Source organism: Protopterus annectens, chromosome 8.part1, assembly GCF_019279795.1.
Source record: "Protopterus annectens isolate FY-2018-M chromosome 8.part1, PAN1.0, whole genome shotgun sequence".
In the NCBI taxonomy this organism is placed as follows: domain Eukaryota; kingdom Metazoa; phylum Chordata; order Ceratodontiformes; family Protopteridae; genus Protopterus; species Protopterus annectens.
In genome coordinates this window covers 162,764,756-162,791,306 of record NC_056742.1, presented here as the reverse complement: position 1 = coordinate 162,791,306, position 26,551 = coordinate 162,764,756, and positions in this window count along the sequence as shown.

Genomic DNA, 26,551 nt, shown 5'->3' with positions numbered 1-26,551 from the left:
GATGTCTAGATACAAGGAAAATATAATTGACTTTAGTAATTGAATAAATAACTGGTATCATTCTAGTGTGCGTGCCAGCAGTTTGCTTCGCTAAGGATGGCTTGCACCTTTCATTTTGGGACTTTTGTAAACTGGCTAAAACCTTTGTTGCACCCCCCCCCCCCCAGTGCCCTTTTATGCAGAAGCCTGTTGATGGACATTCCAGCATAACTAACAAATCAGTGTCAAAACTGTATTGCTTTAACATGGCTTTCAAGAAGTCTAAACAATAAATTCACCTGATCATGAGGCACTTCTGCATTTGCAGAAATCATGTTTGTGTAGTTACTGAAACATGGTTTAAATGTAAAGAGAGTATTCCCTCTGTGCCAGGGGTTGTATTTTTCTTGCTTCCAGGCCCAGTACCAACTGTGGTTGAGTCTCCATATTTCTGAATGGACATATAACCTCCAGACAGACCCCTACAGACTCACAAACTGAACTCACTGAACTATAAATCATTCTAGGAAGGATTAATTATCAACTAATTGTTTATTATGTGATATCATCTTTGTTCATTGATGATCATGTTAGACTCCTCAACGTTCTAAGTTATCCTTCTATTAGCAAAACTCTCCTATTTTGGGTGAGTAACTACCCTTCAATAAATTTGAATGTCCAATATAGGACATGTTCCAAAATTCCAGGACTTAATAAATGAACAATCACTTGAAAAGCTGCAAAATAAACCTATTAGAGGGTACAGCAATCTCAACATCATTCTTTCCAGTATGGCCTCCTCTTGCAGTATCCTTTTGCATCTCTTTTCACAGTGAAGTTTGACAGTAGATGTTTGAGCATCTTCTTTAAAGTCCAAAAAGCTCTTATAGCAAACCCCACTGCATTTAAAGGCTACAAACATGTCAACCTCAGACTACTATATGAAAAGAAATATCAAAATTCACTTATGACTGCACCTTTCTAGATCTAATACAGCAGAAGGATTTACTAAGGAATCCTACCCATTAAGAATATCACATACAGCCAACAGTTTCTACCAGAATGAAGTATAATGGAAAATTCTAAATCATACCACCATAAATAAAACATACAACGAAAAAAATAAATTATTCTCCTCAAGGACAATATCAGTAGCGTTAAATAACATCTGAAGAACAATATCAGATCCACTAAAGGAGCCGTTGATCTTAGGCAAGTATCAGAAGCAACAATAATTATAAATTCTTATTTACATTAGTAAACATAAAAACAATACCATACATTGCCCAGAACTTATACATAATTGAGGCTTCTTATTCTCATCCAAATGACATTCTCAAAATCTTTGCTTACAAATTTAGTGCAAACTTCACCATGGATACATCTGTTCATAGGCCCAAAATATCTGAATCCTTTACTCTCCCAATTACCTCTCAAGATCTTATAATGAAAGTGCTTACCAAGATAAAAAATACTTCCTCCATGGGGCCTGATAATTTACCCAGTTAAGCATAACCTTGAGACACACTCCTCGGACTGTTTAAGTTCACTTTAGGTACTGTTTTTGTCTCTGATAAGTGGTGCATAACAGCGGTGATGCCCCTTCATAATGGTGGCCTCTCAACCAGCCCAGGTAATTACAGACCACTCTCTCTTATAAGATTCACCTGCAGAGACATGGAATATACTATAAATGATCTCATAGAGTGTGATACCAAGAATGTTGTTAGACATGATCTTCAGCAGTTCAGTTTTGTGAAGGGTAGACCATGTTATTTAAGTTGATACATTTCTTCAAAAGGAGTTCACAGATTATAGTTGGTGGCCATGTACTGCATGCAGCATATATTAACCTCACTGAGGCCTTTGATACCATCCCCCCTTGCTGGCATCATACAAAAGATGAATTCTTAAAAAACTGGCTGATATGTTGTAAGATGGGTAATAAACTGTCCGAAAAACAGCCCACACAGTTGGAGTTGCAGGTCCTTCATAATGAAGTATGAAAGTTGTTAGCAGTGTCCCTCATGGCTTGGTGCTGGGACCTCTCCTTTTTGGTATTTACTTTTCAGATCTCCAAACAGTGAGCCATGACTTCTGGTTACTAAATTTTCAAAACTGTTGCACAATGGAGAAGGGGGTTGTTGTTAAGTCACTGTACGACATCCACACACTCTAGAATGAACGCTCCCTAGTAAAGACTTGATGTTCTAAAATGGATTCAAACTAAAAGCTAAAATGTGTAGTATCATTATTTTTGGGAGACAATCCCTGCTCTCTTTTTTCTGTCTACTCAACACACCTCTACAAAACAAAAATGTAGTCAGAGACCTAGTTATGTGATCTGATAGAGGTTTAGCTCACTAGTGTGAGTGGCTCGCAGTGACTTGGATTTCTTTAGGTGGAGCATGTCCATCAATTCTGAGTTGGACATGGCTTTGTAAGTCAGGCAGAGATCACCTCTGAGTAAGTGATATGCCACTGAGAACAGCCGGAGTTTTTCCAGTCGGGCTGCATAGGACATATGTTTGAGGCCAGTAATCCTCTTGGTGAGGTACTTTTGTGGTCTTTCCAGCTGTTGAAATTGTCTTATGAGGTACATCCCAAATTGGGCATTATACTATATGATAGGTCTGATGAGTGATGAGTAGAAGGCCACTATAACCTCTTTATTTCTAGATGCAAACTCTTTAGTAATTAGATGAGCTACATAGAAGGATTTCCTAACTACTTTAGCAATATGATTGTCAAAGGAGAGATTACTATCTACCTGGGTCCCCAGATCTTTTATTACCTCTTCTGTATTAAGGGGGCTGCCACCTATGTGGTAATTTGTGAGTGTTTTGTTTTTCCCAAATGGGATGACTATGCATTTTTTGGCATTTAGCTTGAGACCATGACTTTGACACCAGGTGTCCGACTTAGTAAGGCCCTTTTGGAGAATGTCCATGTCAGCTAGAGAATCAATTATGGCTCCCAGTTTGCAGTCATCGGTGAACATGGTTAGCCATAGTCCTACTGTGTTTGCCTGTAGGTCTGAGAAGTATATGCCAAACAGTAGGGGTCCCAGGACTGAGCCTTGTGGGACACCACTTGTGACTGGTTTAGAGTCGGACTTGGAGCCCGTTATTCTTACTGTGTGAGTTCTGTCTGTAAGCCAGTTGGAAAACCCATCTCGTAATGTAGGGGTTTATGTTCATGCTGGTGAGTTTTTCTATAATTCCCAAGTGGGGAATGGTGTCAAAAGCCTTGGCGAGGTCAAGGTAGGCTGTGTGAACCACCATCCCCTCATCTATGGCCTTGGTGACTGTCTCAAAGAAGTCAACCAGGTTTAGTAGGCATGATTTGCCCTTAACAAAGCCGAACTGGGTCGGGTCAAGTGTTTGGAGGTTCCCATTATCTTTGTTATTGAGTACTTATCAACACAGAGTCCATCCTTACTAAAAATTCATACAAGGGGAGTTTGTTAATTCTCTCAGTTCTATCTCTTTTATGTCATGATCATACCCATATCATTGCCTACTGTAAAGCCAGATCAGCACATTATCAGTAAAACTTACCTCTACCTCTACTATTCCTCCCTGAAGTTGTCTTAAACCTTGAGATAACAATATGCTAGCTCAGTATGAAGCTTTTCCCTCCTATAATAAAAGTTCTTAGCAAGGTGCATCATTTCATCACAATCCTATACATCTTTACTTATTTTTCCTTTTTATTTTTTCTGGTTACAATTCATATTTCCCAATACAACAAGACTCAGGTTAACCATTGTGTGCTACTTTATGGTTTCAAAAAGGTACTTCTATCTTTAATTGTTATACAGTAATATAAGTCTAAGGGTTTTGCCTTTTATGCGTAATTTACAGAGTAATAATCTGCAAAATATACACAGACATGTACAACTTGAACATTTTTGCTCAAAAGAACTACAACCGAATTGCAGGAGTTTTTTTTGCAAAACTCAAAGAAAAATCGAATGTCTATTAGTATATTTCTTATTCTCACTCTGTGTTGCTGATTTAAATATCCAATATCTAATAAACAGGTAATAACAAAAAGTCATGAATTATGAAAATTCATGCATAGTAAGATAACATGGTTTGTTAGTACTAGTAACATTAAATGCTCTTAAAAGAGCACTAATCTGTTTCCTAGAATGTTTTAGCACCTGCTTTAGTTTGTTCTCTAACCTGTTTCCAATGTTTTTTTTTATTTACCTTCCCCCTTCTTCTTCACATTCATCATTACCAAGCTTGTCATACATGTTTGACAGTGATAATATATTTTAAGCCATCTTCCCTTTTTACAGTCTCCTGAAGTAACATTATCTTCAGTTATATTATTCTGTTCCTCAGTATCTGAGATGTATGGTGACTCATTCTCACAAGCAACATATTCATATGACTAATATCTCTGACTTTTTTCTGTCAAGGTTAAATGTGTAGGTACAATCAAAACCAAAATGACCCGCTTGTTTTGCATGTTCTACAAAACAGTTTACTGTTCTTAACCCTATGTTATTTTCCCCCATACTGTGGACATTGCCTCACAATACTATATTAAATGGACACCAGAACCTCAAACACAACATGCTTTAGACTGACCTCTAACAGTAACCTGCTCTCTTTTAACATCCCTAGTAAACATGTTGGAAACATGAACATGTTTTAAATTTTTAACATGCAAGTACACCCAGACTTCCAAAAGCGTATTCCTGGCATTCTAGTATCTAAAACATTTTGTTTCTTTATTTAGAATACATTGTGGCATATACTAGAAAATATTTTATCTCAGTTTCTTCAGTATCAGAAGTTCTAAAATGCACTGTAAGACTCTTATTTTGGTTCAGGTTTATGCCCTCTATAAGTCTGTCCATGGATAAAACAGGTCCTTTTAACCACATAACAATAAGAGATGTTCAGCAAGTTCAAAAGATTCAAAAGAAATGTCACAAAAAGTTATTTTCTAGCATGAATAAGAGCCCTTAAATCTTGCACTGTAAAGTTGAAAAAACAAGTCCATCCCACACACAGTACTTATCAACATAGAGTCCATCCTTACTAAAAATTCATACAAGGGGAGTTTGTTAATTCTCTCAGTCATCATAAAAGACTTTTATATAGTTCTATGCCTCAAAAACATTGATGCATATGATTTCATGTCATTTTAGGGGAAAATGCTTGCACAGTAATTCACCACATTGTCCATAGCTCCTTGTTTCTCTGTTTGCTAAATATGTGCATATGTCACAATTAGGCACCAATGCTGTTGCTACAGCAGCCAGTGTCAGAGTATGACATTCAACATCTTCCTGAACAACATCACAGTGTTCCACTGCCTGACTCCATGTTGCACCATTTACATTACCAGGCTCTTTTTTCATTTAATATTTTTATTAAATCAGCATTATTAAAACCATGTTCAACAAAATTCAGTTTTAAGCACATTGACACTATGTAAATCTATGGTGCAGTCCTTTCATTTCTCCATAAAGGTAGCTCTGACCACCTAATTTTTTACTTCGAACCCCTCTTGCAGCCATTGAGATTTGGATTTATTTTGGAAAGATAGACTTACATGATCAGAATTCATTTATATCATCCTCTGTGGACCATACAAGTCTTCACAGCCATAAAAACACTTTAAATAAAAAGCTATTGGCAAGCAGCACACAGATGAGCCAGCAGAACTAAATCCTGCAAAAGCACAGGTTTTGTATATGAGAAATTATGTTTAGCTAACTATGCATAACCATATTAGTAGCTGTCCACTACTGAATAAAAAATATAAACAGGGATTAGTTTGGGGCCCTTATAACAAATTACTGTATAGAATAATCTACAAGTTAAACTGAGAAAAAGACAACCCACTGAACTATATATAGAGAAAAAGCCATTATTTTCTTTTCATATCTACAGTACATATTTCAGGGGATCCCCTTCAAAACATTGGATACTTACATTATCAAATCCCACTTCATAGAGCCTCACTTTAATAAATCTTCATTATATCAAACTCCCAGAACAACAAAAACGAACCCCAGGAAAGGAACCACTTGGCCACCAACGGTGAACCTTGCTCTTCCTCCACTGTAGTGCAATCTCAAAGTTGGTATATTTAGTTGGGGGGCGGCAGAGACCCCCACTTGGAGGTTGTATTGTTTTGCGGTTTGTTGTTTTGTCCTGGTGGTCAAGTGTTTTTTTTCCTGGGGCTCATTTTCATTGTTCCGGGAGTTTGATATAATGAAGATTCGATGGAGTCAGGCTCGATGAAGTGGGATTCGATAATGTGAGTATTCACTGTTTTGAAGTAGACCCATTCCAGGCATTCTAGCTTCAGATGCATTCAACAATCTTATGAATAGGCAGTCTTCTGGTGACACAGATGGATAAAGCCTTCATTAGTCACTGGTACTTATATATAAAGTCTCAGATACCACTTTACTTTAAAGTAATACCTGTCTGAACCCTAAATCAGCACTTCCTCACAACTTCTTCAGCTAGCCTGATTGAGATGAGTATCTTGAGACAGTGTAAGAATGGTCTCATACTATCATATGATCATCTATTACTGAAACAGTATAACATAGTGTTTGAGAGATGTGCATAAATAATGTCTTTACAGACAACAATCTCACATACTGTAAATATAGACAATAAAACCATCAAAACTACACCACACACCATAACTCACTAAGAAAATCTAAATATACATAGTCCATCATATGCTCAGGTTTAAAAGATTTACTTGCCTAAACTTCAAAGACCTCCAAAACACAACAGAGACACAAACTATACTCAGCAATATAAGACTACCTCCACATATAGCACAAGGAGTTCCAAAGTCATGGATATTGAGCCCATAAGGCAGGCATTAACTCAACCATTCTTCTTATAGGCAACACCACTGTAAGACATACAGATGTACCTCTTACTAGGATGAGCAAGGAAAGAGTGATGATTAGCTGTCTGTCTCATGCCAGGATCCATCATATAATGCATACACTCAAGTCACTGAACAACAAGTACCAGTATAACTCTATCATTGTTCATGTTGGTGTCAATGACCTGAGGTGTACCTCCATGGAGTTTATGAAGAGAGTCATGATGGAGCTCCCTGAGTATGTGCCCAAGGCACATATGAGCCTAGCATTGAGCAGTATTTGTCCTTCTCCAAGGATAATGCCACAATATCAGCAAAAATAATTGACTTGATTTTTGGTGTCACTTGGAGGGGTCTAATATTTGTCAGCCTGGGTGGATATGATCAACAGACTAAGCTGCTTTGCCAGATATAGCCTATACCTGTCTTCTGGGGTTTTGATTATTGGCAAAGATATTATCCAACCTCATAGTGTCTTTATTTATTTATTTATTTATTTAAATTTGTTGACCGGGAGTGTCCGACTGGACGTGGGTCCATTTTCAGCGGAGGCCCGGGGAGAAAAGCTCCACAGTAAAATAAACAGACAGTAGTTACATTGGATTACATAGTGATTAACAATTTCACATAGAAATTACTTACAACATATTTACAGATGAAGAACATAGTACATCAGTAGACAACTAGAATGTTTATCTGTGAAGTACATAACAGGCTTTAACAAATGTAACAATGAGAAGTTCCTGCTGTATAATAAGTACTAGGCTTATGAGCATCTGAGCTTGCTATCATCAAGGGAGTTAGTGGAGGTGAAAGAAAGGTAGTAGTTGGATGGGGTGGATGATATAAGAGTGGGAGTTACAAGGGCATAGCCAGCATGTTTTTAGGTGCACTTTTAATAAAGTTTTGAAGTTGGTGCATGATGGTACGGAGGTAATTGTGGGTGGGAGTGAGTTCCATAATTTGGCTATGGCGCAAGAGAATAGTGCTTCACCAGAAGAGTTATTGGCTTTAGTGATCTGCAAGTGATTTTTGTTGCTGGATCTTAGTGGTCTGGTGGTGCGATAGGGTTGGAGTAGATTCTGAAGGGATGGGACATTTAGTGGATGGTTTACTAGTTTGTGGGCGAGTGAGAGTTGATACCACTGAAGGAGGTGAGGGAGTTCAAGCCAGCCCAGTTCAGCAAGTGAGAGACACTGGTGACTACGGTAGGATGCCCCTGTGGCGAATTTGGCGATTTTGTTGTAGCAGGTCTCTAGCTTGTTTAGATCACATTGCCTTAGGTTGGTATATACTGGAGAGGCATAAAGTAGGGTGGAGATAAGGTGGGAATTTGCTATTGAAATCTTTGCTGCTTTGGTGAGAAATTGTTTATTTCTGTATAATGTTCCTAGTTTTTTGTGGACTTTTTTTATGGTCATGGATATGTGAATGTCAAAATGTTAAGTTGTCAATCTCGCCTTCATTCTTGCTGGATGGGTTTGGAGCTGATCCTCGGCTCTGACTCGGCAAATACTAAAGCTCGAGAGCTAATTCCACCGTCTCGAGGCTCCCCTATATCCCACAATGCTAGACGGTAACTACCCAGATCTCGTTTGACGCTATAGTTGACGAGGTGCGTTTTCTACCGGCTCAGGCAGGTTAGTTACACTTTTACCTTTAGGTACTTCTTAAAACCCCTTTTTTAATTTTGATACATAACTTTTCAGTTTAATTTAAAAATTTAGATAAATCGACCCCTGTTTGTCGAGCCCCCTTTTCCTTTTTTCCCTTATTCTAGGCCTTCGGCCCCTTCCCTCCCCCTAGTCCTTTACTAAATTAGTTTTTTGTAAGGGCTTGTGTGTGTGTGTTTGTGGCTTAACCTTAATAATTTATTTTAATATTTTTCTAAAGAGAGTGTCTGTAGTGTGTTTGTGTGTGTTAGGCTCTCTTTTTTATTATGTCTAAAGACAAGGTCTCAGGCTTCAAGAAGTGTGACTCGTGCTGTCAGAAAATGTCTCTGACAGACGGTCACACTTCTTGTGTGTATTGCCTGGGGCCTTTGCACCTGCAGGACTCTTGTGCTTTTTGTCATGGGTTTAGCCCTAGAGTCCTGCAGGAACGCAAGAATAAGCTTATCTTGCGGGGCTTATTATAGCCTGAAGGCCCCCCGACTCAGTCTGTGTTGGGGAAGCCTTCAAAAACTTCCAAACAGTCGGCTCCTGCTCCAGAGTCGACTGCTGAGAAGTCTAAGTCGGCTTCGACATCAGCTCTGGCTGGAGCCGATGTTTCTAAGCCTCATACTGTTACCTCGGCTCCGGCTGGAGCCGAGGCTGATAAAACTTTGTCGGCTCCGATACCTTTATTGGAGCCACAATCGAGAAAGAGGTCCAGATCCCCCTCTATCGGATCCGTGCATACGGCGCCAGGATCCCCTCTTCTTTTGGAACGAAGTCACAAAACTCATTCCTCACGGTCTTCCAGATTATCCGACCATGACTTGCAAAGGGTAGTGAGTAGACTTCTCAAGTCCGAGGCACTGGCCCAAATGCTGCATAGCCCGACTCACCAGTCAGTGGCTATTCCCGTTCCCCAATACATTCCTCCTCCGACTCCTTTGAGTTCGGAGCCAAGGCTTGTCGGAGCCATGACTGTCGGTGTGTTGGATCCGATACCTTCCATTTCAGCTCCGTCGTCTGCTCCGATCTCCTCTTTGGAGGGATCTCGGCGCTGAGCTTCCCTCGTCGGCTCCGAGGGGGCGAGTGGCATCGGACCATTGTCCGACCCCACTCTCCCTCTCGGGGCTTCGGCGTTGGTGAGTTTGGCTCCGACATCGGCTTCGGAGCCATCCCTGTCGGTGCCGGGGGAGGTCCTTGTCTCTTTGGAGCGGGGACCTCGGGCCTTGCCTGACAGGGGTGCCTTCGAGGTTATGCGGAGCGTGCTAGAACCAGGTTCTACCCCACAGTCAGCTCCTTCAGCCCCTCATCTACAGTGCCTGCGGTGATTTCTACTCACCCCCTTGTCTCAGACCGCAGAGAGCCAACTCCTCAAGATTCCCCATTGGGAATTTCCCCCTCTTCCGAGGCCTCTCCTGACCCTGCAGGAGATCTCCCAAGGAAGAGGCAGTGCAAGAGGAAGCACATTGACTCCCCTGAGTCTATCACCTCTGGCACTGACTTAGAGGAATCCGAAGGTTCCCCTCGATCCCCCTCTGAGGATGTCTCCTTTGCTGACATCCTTGAGATCCTGAAACAGAGGGGGAACTGGCCAGCCCTTAACCCTTCGGAGGATGAGTCAGTGTATCTTGAGGCGTTTGGTTCTCGCCCTTCTACCTCCTGGGTGTCCCCTCCCTTTGACCCCCTTATTGAAGTGGTGGCAAGGAAGGCTTGGACGGCTCCTGACTCAGTGGAACCCACCCCGAGGAGACCATCCAAATTTATTACTGCCCCCAGAGACAAAGATTTTTTATCCAAAGGTGTCCCTGTTGATGCCATGGTGGTGGCTGCGGCCACAAAGAAGGAGTTAGCTGATCCTTTGGTTCCTGTCAATCCTCCAAATAAGGAATCTAGGACCATGGACAGGTACGGCAAGTGGATGTTCTCATCAGCGACCTTTTCAATGCGGTCGCTGAACTACTTATGCCACTTCACTCGTCTCCAGAGAGATTTACTCAAGGATATGGGTGAACTGATAAAGGATCCTACAGCTGAGGGGTTCAAATACACAATGAACTCTCAGTTGGCAACCCTAAATTCCATCGTTAACTCCTCCATGCGGCTGGTCTCATATGCAGCAGATGGGACGAGTAGAGCCGCAGGCACAGGTGTTGCCTTACGACGTCATGCCTGGATGCGGCTATGCAACTTTGCGGACCCTTTCAAGGCGTCCTTCGTCAATTCTCCCTTTGATGGATCATCCTTGTTTGGTCCACAGGTGAAGGATACATTGACCAGGTGTGAGGTAGAAGGTAAGACTCTCTCTGCTGTAGGAGTCCATTTTTCTACCCCTTCTAGACCCTATCCTAAAGGTCAAAGGGGAGGAAAGATGTGGTTCCGCAAACAATCCCAGGGAGTCTCATCTGATGCACAAGGCCAATTCCCCTCTAGAGGCAGAGGGGGGAATAATAATAGACGCCGCCCTAGAGGCAGAGGAGGTCCGCAAAACCAGGGTAGCAGAGAAATGTTCTCTGACAAACCCTTTCAGCACCCCTGAGGGGCTGCCCGGCTGTCCACCTTCGGAGGCAGTCGGGGGAAGATTACCACTGTACCCAAAAGCCTGGCTTTCCCTTACTCAAGACAAATGGGTACAGTCGATCATATCCGAGGGTTACAAAATTCCCTTTATTCACATCCCAACCCAACCAAAAAGATCCCTTCCAGATGTTCCACCCGGTCTAAGGGAACAAGCAGCATTAGAAATTTCAAAGCTGCTATCAAAAAGAGCTATCCAATCAGTCCCGGCAGACCAGCAAGGATCCGGAATCTACTCCAAATTCTTTTTGGTACCAAAGAAAACAAGGGACTGGAGAACCATACTGGATCTCAGCTACTTAAACAAGTTTGTCAAGAAAACAAAATTCTGGATGGTCATGCTACAGTCCATTCTACCCTTCTTGGGTCAGGACAATTGGATGTGTTCGATAGATCTTCAGGATGCGTACTACCACATCAAAATGAACAGACGCTCCAGGAGATATCTCCGCTTCAGGCTGGGAGCCAGTCACTACCAGTTCAGGGCCCTGCCCTTTGGTCTCACTACAGCCTCCCGTGTGTTCACCAAATGCATGGCAGTGGTTGCGGCTCACTTGAGACGTCAAGGATTACAGGTGTTTCCATATTTGGATGACTGGCTCCTTACCGCCACCACCAGACATCAGCTTCTCCTATCCAGGGACTTCACCATCCAATCTTGCCAAGCTCTAGGCATTTCGATAAATTTCGAAAAATCTGCTTTGTCGCCTTGTCAATCTATTGTCTTTATAGGCGCCACCTTAGACACACTCAATCTTTCAGCCAGACTCACAGAGCAGAGGGTGTCAGACATTCGGAACCAAGTTTCCCTTCTCTTACAATGCAACAAAGTCAAAGCCAGACTGGTTTTGAAGGTACTAGGACTCATGGCAGCAGCTATTCCCCTTCTCCCCTTAGCTCGCTTTCACATGAGGATCCTCCAATGGATGCTGTTTACTCAATGGTCCATTCAACAGCTCCTGATGTCCCATACCATATTGATAACTCAAGCATGCAAGAATCAACTGTCTTGGTGGATCACATCACCTCAACTTCTCCGAGGAAGACCCTTCACTCTTCCCCCCCAGTCACCACGTTGACAACAGACGCCTCCCTGATCGGGTGGGGGGGGGCATTATCAGGGCAGGGCAGTCCAGGGCACGTGGCAACCTTTTGAGTGCCACTTGCACATAAACGTCTTAGAGATGAGAGCAGTGCTTTTAGCATTGCAAGCCCTTCACAACTCTCTTCCCACTGGGACTATTGCAATTCAAACGGACAACATGTCTGTAGTGTGGTACATCAACAAACAAGGCGGAACCAGATCATACCCTTTATGTCGAGAGGCACTCAGACTTTGGCAATGGGCGATCTCTTCTCAGCGTTTTCTGATAGCAACGCACATTCCCGGGAAATCCAACGTTATTGCAGACAAATTGAGCAGAGCAATTCTCATGCCCCACGAGTGGCCTCTAAAGAAATCAGTTCTAGAAGAAGTATTTCTAAGATGGGGCCAGCCTTGCTGTGATCTTTTTGCTACTCCCCAAAACAGCAAGTGTCACGACTTCTTCACTCTCTTCCCGTTACCAGGCCATTCCACCAGAGACGCTCTAGTCCACAATTGGCCCCGGGGACTTCTATATGCCTTTCCCCCCTTTCAACTGATATCTCAACTAATTCAGAAAGCCATCGCCTTGAGAGTGACAATGATCCTCATTGCCCCTTACTGGCCTTGACAGATATGGTTTCCCTTTCATCATCGTTACCTTTTGGAGGAGCCTTGGCATCTGGACCCAGTACCAGATCTGATAACCCACCAATCGGGTCAGCTGCACCAATCTCTGCCTTCTCTAAACCTCACAGCGTGGTTTCTCCAATTCCAACCTTAGCCAGGCTTCCCTCAATATCTTGCTCGGTCCGAGATATCTTGATAGCCTCTTATAAATCTTCTACCCGGAAGATTTATAGTAACAAATGGAAACGCTTTTCCTTTTGGGCAACATCAAAAAACATAGATCCCTTTACTGCATCTATCCAGTCTATTTTAGACTTTCTAGCAGAACTCTTTCATTTAGGATCTTCTGCATCAACCATTAGAGTTCAATTGGCTGCCATATCAAATTTTCATGTTGGTGTTTCAGAGTATAGCATCATGGCTCACAAACTCTGTAAAGCCTTTTTAAGGGGTGTATTTCTTCTTAAACCTCCAATCAAAGATCCCCCGCCTCAATGGGATTTGAACTTGGTTCTGGCATCTTTAATTCTTCCCCCCTTCGAGCCGGCAGCTTCATGTTCTCTGAAGTTGCTTTCTTGGAAGACACTTTTTCTGGTAGCTATAACTTCAGCGAGAAGGGTATCCGAACTCCATGCTCTGTGCAGTCGTCCTCCTTACTTCGTTTTTCACAAAGATAGGGTATCCCTCCGTACTAATCCATCCTTTTTGCCTAAAATTTCTTCTCAAATAAACCTAAACCAAATTATTGATCTTCCCGTCTTTTTCCCTAACTATTCAAACAGGTCGGAACAAAAGCTACATTTTTGGATGTTCATCGCCAACTTAGATATTACTTAGACAGGACTAAACAATTCAGGAAATCTGATCAATTGTTTCTGTCATATGCGGAAGGCAAATTGGGCCTTCCAGTTACTAAAGTATCCCTCTCTAGATGGCTCACCTCTACAATTACCTTCATCTATGAGATCAGACATCAAAAACTACCCTCAAGACCTAGAGCTCATTCAACTAGGGCATTAGCTACATCCGTAGCTTTTCAGGATAAGCTGCCAATAGATTCAATTTGTGCAGCAGCCACCTGGGCTTCTCCTCATACATTCATTTCACATTACAAATTGGACATGGTTTCCAGAAGTCGTGCCAGTTTTGGTTCCACTGTTCTCAAGAGTCTGTTCCGATAGGCCACCCGGGATAAGGTGCTAGGGACGCGGTCCCATCCAGCAAGAATGAAGGCGAGATTGACAACTTAACATTAAGAAGTTATGTACCTACCATAACGTTCCATGTTAGTTGTCTTCTTCCCACCTTCTTTCTTGCGTCCCACCCTCCTTCCCCCAAGCCTGGACAGACCGACTGGAATTCATTTTGTGTTTTTCTTCTGAAAGTTGTCATTCCCACACATTCTTCCACCTCTTCTATCCTTACTGAGGTCTGCCTGTCTTTTACGCAGATTGTTTTGAGGTGGGTTTCCCTACTCCATTCTATGGAGACTAGGATTGCTTGGTATAGCTATCAAACAAGATCTGAGTAGTTACCGCCTAGCATTGTGGGATATAGGGGAGCCTCGAGCCAGTGGAATTAGCTCTCGAGCTTTAGTATTGGCCGAGTCAGAGCCAAGGATCGGCTCCGAACCCATCCAGCAAGAAAGAAGGCGAGAAGAAGACAACTAACATGGAACGTTATGGTAGGTACATAACTTCTTATTTTAGTTTATTGTCTATTTCCACTCCTAGCAATTTGGTATGTTCAGTTGGGTATATAGTGGTGTTGTCTTTTGCTGTGATGTTAAAGTGAGAGTTGTTTTGAGTATGTTTTGGTGGGTTGGAAGATGAGTAGTTTAGTTTTGTTTGGGTTGAGTATTATTTGGGCATCGGATAACCATGTTTCAACAGAGGAAAAGGCTTCCTGTGTGACTTTTTGCAGTTTGGGTAGGGACTGGGCTGAGCAGATGATGGTTGAGTCATCTGCGTATTGGATGAGTGTGCCATGTTTGGTGGCAGAGGCTAGATTATTGGTGTAAACAGAGAAAAGTAGGGATCCAAGGACGGATCCTTGGGGAACCCCTATGGAGACAGGTAGTTGGGGAGATATGTCATTCTGCCATACAACAGATTGTTGGCGGTCAGACAGGTAACTCTGAAACCAGTTGGTGACTGATAGTGAGAAGGATAGGTTCTTGAGGACAGAGATAAGTTGTTTGTGTGGGACCATGTCAAATGCTTTAGATAGGTCTAGGAAAGTAGCAGAGGAGAGATAGCCATTGTTTTTATGCTGAAGGATAGTGTTAGTAAAGGAGAGTAAGGCAGTGGTGGTGCTATGGTTTGGTCGGAAACCATGCTGAGTACTGGAAAGGAGGTTGTTAGTAAGGAGGTAGTGTGAGACCTGAGAGTGTATGCATCTCTCTAGTATTTTGGAGAGTGGAGAGAGAATAGCTATGGGGCGGTAATTAGTTAGTTCTGCAGAGGGTCCGCCTTTGTGGAGGGGAATTATATGTGAGACTTTCCACAATGTGGGAACGTAACTTTCTGACAGAGATCGGTTAATCAAGATGGATACTGGGTAGGCCAGAGCATCAGCTGCGATTTGTAGGTATTCACTTGGGAGGTTGTCTGCTGCTAATTTGGTGGGTTTAAGTTTAGTTAAGAGTTTTTTCATGTTGGAGGTAGGTACAGGAGACAAAGAGAAGGCAGTGGGGAGATTACTAGTTGAAGGTGTGGGTTGTAGGGAGGGTTGTGTTGTTTAGCTAGTGATAGTATGGTTTGGGTGAAGTGTGTGTTGAATGAGGTAGCAATATTTTCTGAGGAGTGAGGGATGTTAGGAAGAGGGGTACTGACTTTACCTGGGTGGAGGATGGAGTTTATGGAGGACCAGAGTTGTTTGGGGCTGTGTTGTGAGGAGTCTAGGGCAGACTGGTAGTATTGGAATTTGTCCCATTTTATTAGCTTTTTGACTCTATTGCGTAGTTCTAGGAATTTCTGTCTAGCTGCGGGGGTTTTGGTTTTGCGCCAGTGCTCCCAGGCTTTATCCCTGTTTTTCATTTCTGACTTAGTGGTTTTCTGTAGCCATGGGGAGGGTTGTGCTTTGGTTCTGGAAGATCTTATGGTGGCATGGTAATTAAGGATGTTCAGGAAGGTAGTATTAAAAAATTCAACTGCGTCATCTAGACGGAGGTACTTTAGAGCATGCCAGTTACAGTCTTTGAGGGATAAGATGAATGTGAGTGGGTTAAAGCTTATTTTTTTACGTATTTGACGATAGATGACAGGTTTAGCTTGGTACAGGTATTTTTTGAGTAGGAATGTTGGGGAGTGATCACTGAGGCTATCTGATAAGCAGCCTGTTATATATGACTGGGGGTTCTTACTGACTAGTATCCAGTCCAGGGTCGTGTGCTTGCTGGAGTTTTTATTTATCCTTGTTGGTGACTGGACTAGTTGGGTGAAGCCATGAAGGTGTACATGATGGGTTGGATTGTTGCCAGAACAGGATTGCCAGTCAATATTGAAATCACCTAAGATGATAGTTTCTTGGGGGAGATGGTGGGTAGACCAGCTGAGGAGGTTTTCTAGTGGAGGGATGTTTTGGCCAGGTGGGAAGTAGCATCCAATTATGTTGATGGTTTTGTTTTGGTTAATTTTGAGGTTGGTATATATTATTTCTTCATTGCCTATTTGTGGAGCTGAAGATTTTAAGATCTGGATGTTTAGATGCTGTTTAAATATTATAGCTACACCACCTCCTTTTTAGGCAATGTCAACATGATAAACATACCAGAATGTCAAAAAAGTAAAGGAACATATAAAGGTGGGCAGAACTATATAATGCCTTCCACATGTTTAAATCAGCTGCTGTGTAGGAGGGGAAAAAAGGAGGCGGCGGCTCAATCTTCAAACAGAAGAGGCTTACATCAAGGCTGGTAGAGCAGCGCTTAGCAACAGAGCTTCTTATGTCCATATAACCAATAGAAAGGCCCCATATAACCATTAGAAAGGCCCCATACCATATATTAACTAGCTAAAGAAGTCTATCTATGGCCCAAGAGAACTACAACAATTAAATACAAGAACTAGAATCACTCAGTATCAAACCCAATACCATTTTCCTAGGGGATCTAAATTATCTAACTATATACTGGAAAACCTACACCACCATTAGTGAACAAGCACAGAGATTCCTGGACTTTGTCAATAAAACCCCCTGGATCAATTAGTAAGTAGGAAGAAATAACATCTTGGATCTTGTCCTTACTAATATGAGGGCATCTTGCATCACCCCTTCTGTGTCATTTTTTTATGTCTGACCATAAAGCGGGCTCCTTCAGAATAAAACTGAAAACAAAGATCCCTTCCACCCAAGGATAGAAATTTCTCTAAGACAAGTCACCTACTCCTAGGTGATATATAGGCAAGTTTCAAATCTCCAGCAAACATAGTTAACTTCACAGAGTATGCAGAAAAGTACACACTACACTATAAAAGCATGTAAACAGCTATACAAATGCAGCTATACCCTGTAGGAACAAGCAAAGTGTATACCCCAGAAACAAACCCCTATTATGGGACCATAATATCAACAAATAAATAAAAGGAAGATAATTTTGACCGAAAGTAAAAAGAGTAATTCCCAGAATCCTAGAGCTCTCGTTAAAATAAACAAACTCAGGTGCTTAATAAAATCCACCAAAGGCAGGTTTTAGGCTAAAGTAGCTACTCAACCCAAAGACAATCATGAGGCCTATTTTTAGTTGTGTTCATAATATAAGAATCACAAGTCAGCAATGCACTGAGCTGGTTGGGAACAATGTTACCTACACTGAGGCTGAAGATTTAGCTAACCTACTGGCTGATAAATTTAGCTTTAACTTTACCCCTCTACCCCCTTCATCTGTCCCTCAAGATATACTTAAGACTGGCTCATCTCCAGCTATCACACAAGATCAAGTCCAAAAAGTGCTATCAAAAGCTGGATGCCTCTTAAATAGCATGAAGTACAATTTAGCCACCCCTAACTATACTCTTTAACCTCCATATCCTCACAGGTTTTCTATCATGTGAAGGCAGAACAGCTATAGTTATTCCTCTGAATATGGGAGGAACTTCCACAGACCCATAAGTCTGACCAGCCTCATATCCAAAGCCATGGAGAGATTTATCATGTAACTAATCAAGAAGGACATAATGAATCTCCAAACACTGGACCCATCTCAGTTAGGATTCATCACGGCAGGTCATACCTACTTAGCCTGGTGGACTTTTTGGAAAAGGTCACCAAAGTAATGGATGAAGGTAAAATGGCTCATGCCACATACCTCAACCTGGCCAAAGCTTTTAACACAACTGCAAGCTAAATAAACTGTGAATAAACCCCTAAGTCACCCATTGGATTGCCAACTGGCTCACAGATATGATGCAGGAATCAAAATAAGGGAGGTTATCTCCACAAACACACCAGTCATGATTGGTGTCCCCCAGGGTTCTGTGTTGGAGCCTCACTTGTTTGGCAGTAAAAGCCAATACCAAAAGGCTTTGGCTGACTAAGACTGCAGCTGACTGCAAGCTAAAAGCAGTCATTGATCCCCAAATGATATAGCTACCGTGCAGGAAGGTTTGTCCCAAATAAATAACAGGTGCCAAAATTGTGGACGGAAACTAAATGGCAAAAAATACATTATTGAATCCTTTGGGAAGTCATCTACCCTGAGGAACTACCACAATGACATTACGCCCAGACAAGGTGACATGGGTATTTTGGATTTGGGAACTTATGTGGGCAGTGACATAACTTTTGACCAACATGAGTCAATTGTTGAAAGAAAATCCTTCTATATTTCACAGCCTATAAACAAAGGGATTGTGATCATATTTAGGAATGTCATTATTCCCCTTTACTCAGCCTTCATTAGGTGATTCATTGAATATAATTCCCCTTTTTGCATATATCTGTCCACACACATGCAACAACTAGAATGCCCACAAAGATACCTTTATAAAAGGACACAATGCCTGAACAATAGGTTCTACATGAAATGACTCAAAGCCTTGGCACTATAATCTGTATCCAACATACTGCTAAGAGGTGACCTGAATGTGAAATGTAAGGCATCCTCAAATGCAATGCTGATGGATTTAATCTACATCAGCAAGTCAAAAGGCATCAGAAATACTTGGTCTAGGGACCTAAAACCTTTTCTGCAACATCAACAAAATGGTTTGTAGGGAATGCTTTATCTCACAGAGGATACTACTGCTCTGCAACAGACTTTCTAGCTACGTAAACAAAGCACATCACTGTCCATACGCAAGCTGTACTTGGATCTTTGGATAATAAACTGAAAATGTACCCCAGGACTGCCCCTAGTATTATTAATGGAAAGAGATAGCTCCAAAATGCCTTATCTTATGCATGGGTCCACTCAAATTATCTAAAGTATGATCCCAGTTATTCTCACTGGGGATAATATACAATTATAGACAATGACATGAGTAACGCCAGTCAAAGACAAAATGTCATAGGTTATTTCAAGCACCAAAATGGAAATTGGCTAGTCTAAAAATGGCCCACAAGGGCAGCTAGCCTAGAAAAATACATATGAATGTATAAAACAATGAATATAGGGTGGTGTAGTCTAACATGTGTGTGTGTGTGTGTGTGTGTGTGTGTGTGTGTGTGTGTGTGTGTGTGTGTGTGTGTAAGGACTCTAGATCATGTCCTTTAACACTTTGCACATGGGGTGATTGCCCTCTTTCCCTACGCTTACTATGCTGCTGTTTTAAGGAATCAATTTGTTTAAAGGAAACTGTTGTCTCTTATTTTTATTTTAATTCTGAATGACAACATTATCTTATTGGGCCAAAATTGTTTTCCCTTTATAGGTTTGGCATGAAGAGGTTTGCATATGGAAGACATTAATAACTTAACTCCCAGTGAAGAGGTTGTGATAGCAAGATAGCTAGAGTAACTGCATAATCTATGTTGGTCTGATAAAAGGCACTGCTGTGTTCCAGTGACTTTATGTCTTCTAGAAAGCTAGCACTTTATAAAGCATACCGTGACAAGCCTTGAAAGGAGGAAGAATAAATATCAATTTAATTAATCAGAAATGCACAGTATTGGCACTCAAGAAATTTATCAGAGTATTCCTTTATGGTGTGAAAAATAACTACCCTTGTGGTACACCAGAACCAATTAGGAAGTAATATACAATATTTTTGCAGACTTATTGCAGGCATATAGATGAAATATGCAGCATAACCTCCTATTATATGTCAGCTTTATTTTAATGTAGTTGTTTGGTTTCTGCTCAGTGGTCATACAGCATATGAATGTTGTAAAATGATGTGTTAGACACATTCTCGCTGTACAGAGTCAATCTCCTATTTCAAGAAACATGAATCTCTATGTCATATGTATTTAAAATAATGTATACTGTGTGTGTATGTATGCATGTATGCAAAACATTGTCTCAACAAGCATCAAATGCTTCAAAGAGTGAAAACAAAAAGATCAATCTTTTTAGATCATCTGCCACACACCCTGCTAATTATATATATCAACTCTGAGATTGCACAGCAGAGAATGGTCAAAGTCCTATACCCCATTATAATGCAATTTCAGATGCAAAGCAGCCATCAGACTGAAAAATAAGGAATAAAGGGACTGTAACTGGAAAAGGAAATAGAGGTAAATTGCTAGGCCTTTTTTCTACATTATAGACACACACACACACACACACACACACACACACACACACACACACACACACACACACACACACACACACACATACACACACACACACACTGCATATATACTTAGGTAGACTTTAAAGGCAGTTTATTGCATATCTTTGCATGGAAAATGAAAGACCAAGAGAAAATCCACACAAATGTAGGGAGGACATACAGTCTCTTTCCAGGAGGTACCCCAGCCAAAACTGAACCAGATAATTTTTTGCTGTTGGCAATGCTGCTCACCATACCACCCCAAAACATCATGTAATATACGCCTCACTTTTCATCTTTTCTTTCCATAGATGTAGGTTTGACTGTGTCCTTACAAGGTGCTGGGAGCTGAAACAATTTGACACCACTTAAAAATGTCCTTCAAAAGTGCAAGGCAGATCTGTAGCTTTTAATATCAAATTACTTTTCCTACATTGTCTTACATTGTGCTCGACAGTATGTTTAAGTGCTATTTTACTCTCAAATCCTGGACATGCTGCTGTCAGACGCATTTGTGACTTGGCAGGATATCAGTCTTCTAGGGACACTTTTCTACTATAAGTGTATTAAGTAAAATACCAACATACATTTAAACAATGTATGTACTCTGGCAATTTCATGCAAGTCCATTTTGACTACTGGACTTAATGCCATATGATATGCTGTGCTATTGAGGTCACCTCACATTCATGTTTAGCACAGATACTGGCTCTTTAAATACAGCGGTTTACGCAGATTCTGGCTCTTTAAATGCAGCGGTTTAGCACAGATTCTGGCTCTTTAAATGCAGCGGTTTAGCACATATTCTGGCTCTTTAAATGCAGCTGCATGCTATCTTGTTCATTTTCTTTTGCAACAAGTGTTAAAAATCCCAAACCATTATTTAAAAATTCTGAAGTCTTGCAAACGTTTACAATTCTATACAATAATGAAAACAACTGGATACTAATGCTTCTGTGTGCAAACATAAAATCAAAATATGAGCAGAGTATATGGATTTTATTTTTATTCAAGAACATTTAGTTTTCAGTAATGGATGTGCAGTTTTCTTTGAACTTTACTGAAGCAGGCTCACAGTAGCTCCATTAGCTAAGATCAAAATAGTTTATGTGCCACTGAATTGAAAATATGAACTGCAGATTTCTGTTATCCTTTTATATACACTTGTACTTTCCTGAGTCTTTCCATTTTCTCAGTAGTACATTTTTTTGTCTAAAACTTTTCTCATTCTATATTCTTTGCCAAAATATTTTATAATAGTCTAATGGAATTCATTAATATTGCAATATGAAAGACATATAAATGTATTTGTAACTGTACAAAGCTCATAAGAAAAACACTAGCATTTTCCATAAAGCTGGAAAGTTGCCAGACATGTGCCTTTTCCGAAACATATCACCCTAACATTCATCTGGGCATTAAATTAACACTGTAATGCTACACCTCAAAACAGATTTATCATCTGTTGTATAGAGATCTCATTCTGTAATGCAAACCCAGTTAACTTAAAAGTTTAACTATGACAAGTGTGGGGAAAGTTACTGAAATAATGTAACAAAAGCAATTTCTTTATCCCGAAGGTAACAAACTGTACTGAGCTTTTGCAGACTTAAGAACCCAATAATACCCTTATTAATAAACACTTTTGATAGTTATGTCTTATTATTAAGCAACAGATGTCAAAATCCTCTCAATAATTATAGGATAATAATTTGAATCTTAAACTGTACTACTGATAAAGAAAGGCAGCTTAATGCCTTTAACAGAAAATATGCCTATTGGGTCTACATTTTATTATTGTTTTTTACTGCTGTAAGGTAGATCGCTCATTTTGTAATCTAATATCAAACATTTCACAGTTTGGCAACAGTTATGAAAGCCAGAATACCACTTGGGTTAAAATAGCCTTTGATCCTAGGTATTTGACTTTAGAATAAAAAAAAATTGATAATCAGATATCCCAGGTTGAAGTATCAATGAAAGACAGCTATAGGTATCTGCTTACCATTCAGTGAGGAGGAATGGTCTCTTTGATTGTTATTTAAACATATTACTTTTTACTAAACCATTCTGAACTGCTGGATTTAAGGATTCAGCCTTATTAAATAAAAGACTGTTAAGACTGCACAGTAGATGTCTGTTGCACCAATAACTATCAATGAATAAGATACATGACAAAACTTGAGTCATAAATTCTATCTTCTCAGTGAAGGGGAATACAGAACACCAGGCCATCAATTTTTGAGTATCTGTCACTTTCAGACATCTTTGCATGAATGGAAATATGCATCTGAGAAAACAGTTTGAATGCATAAGCGTGACTGCATATCATAAAAAATAAAGGAGATAAACAATTGTTTACAGATAAATATGAGCAGACAAAATACTGGTATTTAGAAACATTTTGAGTGATGAAATCTTAATTATCAAAATGCACCAAGGCTTGATAATTTCAATCAATTAAAATCGGTCTGATTTTCTTCTTGCAGGTTTGATATTTTCTTACTAGAACAATTAAATTCTACATGTCTGTGCTTAATCCTCCTCATTTACTCAGAGATAGTGTATTGGCTTGGCTGCTAAGAGTTATTAAAAAAGGCAGTAAATCATTGTTGCAATAGGTATTCATAGCATGGAATGACATTGTGGAAAAACTATTTGCATGTTTTTTTTTTTTTTAATTTGGAACAGTTTTTCTGACAAAGGTTGCTTCTTAGATATGTTTTAGATTACTGGGCTAGAAAAAGAAATGTTTTAGCATTTGTGAAAGGTATCTTGCCTCTGAGCAAAGAATGTTCATAGAGGTGGAAAAAGCCAGACTGATAGGTGTGATATTTGGTTTTCTTTTTAGCTCAAAGACTAACTAGTTGAACTCTGACCATTCAGGACTAATAGACAAAACAAGAAGTGTTTTAGTTATAAACTTCTGCCTCTTATATTGTTTTACACAAAAGGAAAATTGAGAAAATCAAAACTCTGTAATTAAATATCCCATATCAGTTCAGTGAATGTAAGAATACCACATAATAGCTGTCGTTTGCATAGTCTGTATCACACTGTATCTTTGATAGTAATTAATTATTTAAGCAGAATTCAAGCCAAAAGTACTGGTAACCACCAGCATCTGATGAAGTCGAATGGTTTTATGATGAAAACGCACTTGTATGTGTTTAAGGCATTTATGGTGTGCTTTTAGTGTCGTGGCTCAATAAAGAACCATTTTTTGGGATATCCTGCTTCGTTTTTCTTGGCTTGTGTAGGTAATTAATTATTTACTTACTATGTCTTACCGGAAAGACAAAATATCAATGTAGAGTTAAAAATTGCTTACAACATTATCTAGTGATACTTCAAAATACTGCAAAGGCAAACATTTTATAACAATACAGAATGTGCAACAGTGTAACAATGAAACAATAAAACTATAAGAAGAAAAAGTGTAAATAAAGTTAACAGTTACAAGTGTCAGAGGGATCTCTGTTTACATTCCCGGCTGAAGGATGACACATCCTATTATTTGGCCGTATTCATTAGGATAGATTCATATGCTAACTAGGTTGAAGGTATGACTTCAGACCTTACCTGCACCATAAACTACTTCCTAGAAAGGTTTCCTTTCATTCTGAGTGTTCTGTCATATCCAGGCCTATATTTTTCTAAAAGAGACAGTATTTACCATGTAATGGTACCTGTGGTTTGTGTTCCCTGGTCTAGAGGATACTGTGCATGACAGGTGATGCCTAAAGTAGTTGGTCCCTACAACTCTTTCCCCAACAGGCGCCTCCTAAAGTCTGTGCTACCTATGACTCCATTCATTTCTTTGTGTTTCTTCTGTTGGAAGATCTTTCAATTTCAGCTGAGAGGACTGGGTGTGAACCTGATGCCTTCCAACTTTGAGACAAAGGCATTTAACATGGTTTTAAGAGGTGGGAAGAAACACACAGAGACAAAAGGAGATCATAAAAATTCCACACAGACAGTGGCCTGTGGTCAGGTTAGAACTGTATATCATGTCAGTGAAGCAAAGATCTTAACTATTATGTCACTGTGTCATTGCAATAAAATTTAGTGTACAATATTACCTGAGATAAATCTGCTACTGGCTCAAAAGCACCTCCTCTCTAATAAGTGCCATAGAGTCTTTTGAGATATATCTCAAGAATCACCAACTCAGACAGCTGGGACCTTAGTTTAACATCTTATTTAAAGGACAATACCCAGCAGATGAAATATTCCCTTCATTACAATGTCAGTAATAGACTATGGATGCCTTCTTATCTTCTCATCACTAAAGGCAAGAAAAGTTCCCGTTGACCCACTGACACTGTGTGACAGGATAGCAAAGTAATACATGATAAAATAAATGTGGGAAATCTACTGGGGACAATCTTGACCTTTGAAGCAAACAGCCAAATGCCATAGATGGAGACCAGATGAGATGATCCTATTGGTTCTTGCTCAGATCCTGAAACATGACTCAAGGACTCAGATAGCCACTTCTCGTAGCCCTGGCTGTACCAGGTGACAATATGTGGAGGCACCTGTCAGCAGATAAAGAACATAATTAAAACACTGAAGGCAAAAAAATGTCAGGACAATGTGGATGCTCTATCTTGGGATGTATAGAAGAGAATTTCTAATGATGCATTAACTGGGACTCATGCATTACTAAGTTTTTTAGCAAAGATGAAAGCCTTGCTTTTCTTGCTTTGCATTACTTTATGAAATTATTTTAGTGTAACTAGTCTATTTCATCTAACATGGGCAATGGCTATCCCACCACCTCCTCTCCTGCATCTGTTAAGCATCCTCCAGAATTCCTCTGCTGTACTATGATCAATAATACCATCTGGTGACTTGTTTCACTGACATACTAGGACCCACTCTCCTCACTCCTTCTGTAAAGCAGAACATTGTTGTATTTTCCCAAAGCTAGCTCCTTCTATTTACCATCCATGCTTGCTACTCCCCTCATCTCATTCTTCCTCTTTATCACTAAACAGCAACTTGCTCAAATCATCCTATGCAACCATACTGTATCCTGTCATTTTCCCAAACTATCAGACAGTACAGACCTAGCCTGATCAGTCTTTCTTTGAAACAAAACCCTTCCATACTCTTAACTCTCTAGCCATTCTTTGTACCTTCTGAGGCAACACTATATCATCTTCTCTGTATGGTTATTAGAAACTCGCAAAATATTCTGGAATAAGTTCCACCCATTCCCAGCACTGCAAGAGAGTTACAGAAAATGTCAATACACTGCCTAAATAACACAGATGTACCTGGTGACTTATATTAATATGAAGATAGTATGATAGTATGGAAAAAGAGAAACATAAAATAAAGAAAAGTAAACTCCCCAACTACTTCTGAATGTAAAGTCCTTTTTATTTGCTAGAGTTAGTTCACGCTATATGTAGGCAAGTATGTTAAACATTTAAAATATCCCTCTATTTACTATTGTTTCAAATTCATAAATTTCAACAATGTTTCTATTTGCAGTGATAAATTGAAAGTATTTGTTATAAATATCCAGTTCTCTTTACTGCAAAACCATGAATACATTTTTCAATCTGATTTTCATGTCAAAAACTCAAAAAGCTGTAAATGTATTTGTTTTAACTTGTAAAATATGATTCCCTCTAATATGATTTGCATTAATTGGTGCAATTATCTTTTTGCTTGTTGTCCTTGAGTGTTTATAACTGACAGGAATGGGGAAATCAGAAACTTATAAACAATTTTTGTTAAATATCTTGATGGTGCTCAAACTCTGTCTTATGTTTGTGAACATCAAAATAAAAAAATGTATCTTTGTATGCATCTATGTATTTATATATATATATATATGTATATATATATATATATATATATATATATATATATATATATATATATATGTATATCTATATCATCATCCTCTTTCGGCTGTTCCCGTTAGGGGTCGCCACAGCAGATCACCTGTTTCCATTTCTTCCTGTCCTCTGCATTTTGCTCTGTCACACCAACCACCTGCATGTCCT